This window comes from Bison bison, unplaced genomic scaffold, assembly GCF_000754665.1.
Source record: "Bison bison bison isolate TAMUID 2011002044 unplaced genomic scaffold, Bison_UMD1.0 scf7180017864167, whole genome shotgun sequence".
NCBI classification, from domain to species: Eukaryota; Metazoa; Chordata; class Mammalia; order Artiodactyla; family Bovidae; genus Bison; species Bison bison.
The window spans coordinates 5,142,349-5,146,281 of record NW_011494739.1 but is presented as its reverse complement, the minus strand read 5'-3'; positions in this window follow the sequence as shown (position 1 = coordinate 5,146,281).

The window sequence follows — 3,933 nt, the reverse complement described above, 5'->3', positions numbered from 1 at the left end:
TGGTCACACCTACCCAGAGTGTCCGCCTTTCAAGGTCCTTGCACATGCTTGAAAAGTCCAGCACTTTCCATCAGCTGCGTCCTCATCAGTCAACCCCAACTCGCAGGATGGCTAAGAGAACCACCCCGGAGCAAACTCCCAGAGCCCCCGTCTCTGGATCCAGCTCTTTCTACTTGGACACTCTTCCTGTTTCCACATGGCCCCTTACTAGAATGTTCACTCCTGGCAGGTGGGGACTGACACTCCTGTGTCCCCAGGGCTGGGACAATGACGTGGCGCATCCTAGGTTCTCAGCATGCTTGCCAACTTCCCTTCTGGGTCCCAGAAGACTGGATCCAGTGAACGAGGCAGGCCACGCTCCAAGGGCTCCTGGGCAGGCTCCTGGGTGGGCCTGATGGGACCTGCCGAGTGGACGGTGGGAGGCATGCTCTGAAGGTGAGACTGACAGGCCAGTCTCACAAATGTGACCCCCAGGAGGCGAGTCCCCTCCCAAGCCAGGCTGTGTGACCAGCAGAGGGTGTGGTGGCAATGGCTTTTGGGGACCACATTCACAGCACAGGGTCAGCGTGAACATCTAACCGAGTGACTGTGTGGACAGAGGAGCAGCTGCCGAGGGACCCATGTTGCCCACGAGCCAGACATACCTCCCAGCATGCCAGCACCCATCACAATAAAGGCAGTATCCAAGACCTGGCTCAGCCCAGGGAGGTGAGAGAATAGGAAGTGTCTTCCATCTGCCGGTGGAGGGCAGGCAGCGTGGCATGAGCCAAGAAGGAGGAGAGGGCTCGGAGGCAAGTCCACAGTAAATGAAAACTCACATGTGTTCTCCTTGTGCAACTGGGGAGGCTGGGTCGGCCCCAGCCTGGCTGTAAAGTGTGAGAGATTTCTTTATCAGGACGAGGGGACAAGTCAGTCTTATTTTTAGAAATGAATAGGCTTTTGTGTCATGGCCTTGCATCACGTGTTTGCCAGGAAACTTTATGGGGCAATAAAAAAGAAGAACATCCCAGATTCAAACCTGCCACCCATGAACCTCAGTCTGAGTATAAGTCTCTCATCCTCGCTGGAGCCTCAGTCTCCCCACCTGTAAAATGGGTGACGGCATTGGATTCCCACCTCACAGGCTTGTGCCAAGGATCAAAGGAGAGAAGACTTGCCCAGACAGGAGTTGTCTAGGCTGACTTTGTATCTGCCTTCGGGCACGGCTGAGCGGCAGGGAGGAATCAGTTACTCAGTTACAGGCCGGCTCCCTGAGCCTCTGTCCCAGGCAGATAAGACGAGTCATTATCCACAAAACACCCTCCCGGACATGCAGAGCAGTGGCAGCGTCAGGAAGAGACAGAGCTTTCATATCCGCAGGGTCCCCAAACCTGCAACTCAGGTGTACCTGCTCTGCGGAGAGAGGAGCAGGTGGGCGGGGCAGCCAGTCCAGCAGCTCCTTCCTCTCCGCAGTCCCAGGAGGTTTTGCATTTCATCCGTGCACCTTCAGAGAGCTCCTGGAGTCAAACGCCCTCCGCTCACAGCAGTGGCCAGAGCTAGGGCCCCTCCCTCAACAGACCGCAGCCCTGAGGGACTCCCAAAGTGATGCAGCCAGCTGTCCGCAGAGCTGGGAGCCAGGCAGACGTATATCTGTGGACCAGAGCCAACTTCAGGTGGAAGAAACGGCCCAGAGGCTTGACTCCACGCGGCGTATGCACCACAGGTGCTGAAGAGGCAGAGCGGGTCACAAGAGAACTCACTTGCTTCTTCTTGCCTTGAAAGTTGTGGTTTCAAATGTCTGGCCTCCCTCCCCACTCCACCTGCTAGATTTTCCCATCATCCTCTGAGTCTGCATAGCTTCCAGGGCAGGGAAACCCTGGTACACCACCACCAGTCAGCCTGAGAATGTCACTGTCCCTCCCTTTAACCTGCCTTCTCCAGGGCCCAGTGCATGGCCACTGCCCCACTCTGCCCCTTCCGCAGACCCTGGCCTATGGAGGTTGTGTCATCAGGCCGGCCCAGCTCCAGAATGTGCAGCTCAAAATGAAAATGGGGGGCCTCGACAGACCAGCATCTCACCAAGTGCTCAGGGCCCTGTTGAAGTCGGGCGTCACACGCCCACGACACTGGCCCTGACCATCATAATACCAACGCACGTGCACCTCCTACGAGAAGCCCAGGACACCTTCCGAGCATCCAGGTCCCCCAACACTGCAGGAACGGAAGAGCTTATAACCTGGCACATCTCCACCCAGCATCAGGGATGCAGCCCCAGACCTCATAGCACCCCCCTGAGGGGGGCCGAGGGGCCATCTGCGCCCCGTGTTGCACCTCTTGGGCCCTGACCATCTGGGCACTCGGGTGGTCCCCACAATATTCATCACCCTACAATAGGGGGACCACTGTGGTCATTCTTCAGCAACTATGAGCTTTTATGATTTTTTTTAATGTTTATTTATTTATTTTTGACTGTGCTGGGTCTTCGTGTCAGCTCAGGCTTTTCTCCAGTTGTGGCGAGCGGGGCCTACTCTCCAGCACATGAGCTTCTTCTCACTTCTTCTCTTGTTGAGGAGCACAGGCTCTGGAGCACAGGCTCAGTAGTTGCCGCTCATGGGCTTAGTTGCCCCATGGCATGCAGGATCTTCCTAGGTCAGGGATCAAACCCAGGTCTTCCGCATTGTCAGGCAGATTCTTTAACACTGCACTACCTGAGAAGCTCATATTTTTCTTTAAAGGAGACCCAAAACCCACCCCTTAGGAAGACCCTACCTGGATGGTGGACGTCACCGGGGTCACCCAGGGACAACCCTGCTGGCTTGTTTCCTCCTATGGATGGAGGACCCATTGGCTGGTTCACCTTGGCTCTGGAGGAGAGAGGTGAGAGATGGGGAAACCCCGGCTGGAAACTCCCTTCCCACACCTGCTGCACCTGGGGAAAGGGAAAGGCTTTGGGACCAGGCCCAGGACACATGCTGGGGCAAGCACCAAGGAGCCAGCTTTCCAAGAAGATAAAGGACACCTCAGTGTATCGATAGAGGCCGTGTCTACATGTCACCTCAGAAGCAGCCTCTTGGGAACTGGGACCAAGCCCTACTGGGATTCCATGGGCACCTCAGGGCTGCCAAGGGCAGCCACAGAAATGGCTGGAGGTCCGCAAGGCAGCTACTGTGATTTCTGTGTGCAGGCTTGGTGCCAGCAGAGCAAAAGACAGGGACCAGGGGGAGGTGTCCATGTGGTAAGAGCAGGGTCCCCACATCAGAGCACCCTATACCAACACTGGGCCCTAGGACAAAAAGCCTGAACCCTTTTCTCCCAAGACCAGGGAGGCCATTCTGCGGCCAGCTCAGGTGACCACCAGTCACGAGGAGCCGGAGGAGGAGGGAACTCTTGAGTTATGAAACCCAGGCCCCTGGGGTCGCACTTCTGCTTTCGGTTGTTTGAAAATGAAATGCTTTGTTAGCAGAAACCTCCCCAGGCAGCTTTGGAAGTTGGCAGGGAGAAAGAAGATTCAGGCTCCAAGTGAGATTTTCCTTGAGGGGCCTTTTCTAGAAGGATTCAGTCTTCCTTCTCTATGTTGGGGCAACGTCTCTCCAGAGAGTCTCGGCCTCAGGGAAAGCTAGGGTGCTCAGGTGCTCGGTCATATCTGACTCTTTTGCAACCCCTGGGACTGTAGCCTGCCAAGCTCCTTTGTCAATGGGATTCTCCAGGGAAGAATACTGGAGTGGGTTGCCATGCCCTCCTCCATCAGGAAGCTAGAATAGGGTGCAGTTCTGCAGAGAGACCCCTGCCCATCATCCCTGGAGGCTGGACCCAGGCGGGATGCGGGGATCCGAGGCATCTCTCCGGACCAAAGGGTCCCAAGACGCCAAGGCTGGGGGTGGGGGGCCCTAAGAATGAATGAGGTCTGATAGATCAGAGGCAAGAGGCAAGTGGCGGGGTCGGGGCGGGGTCCGC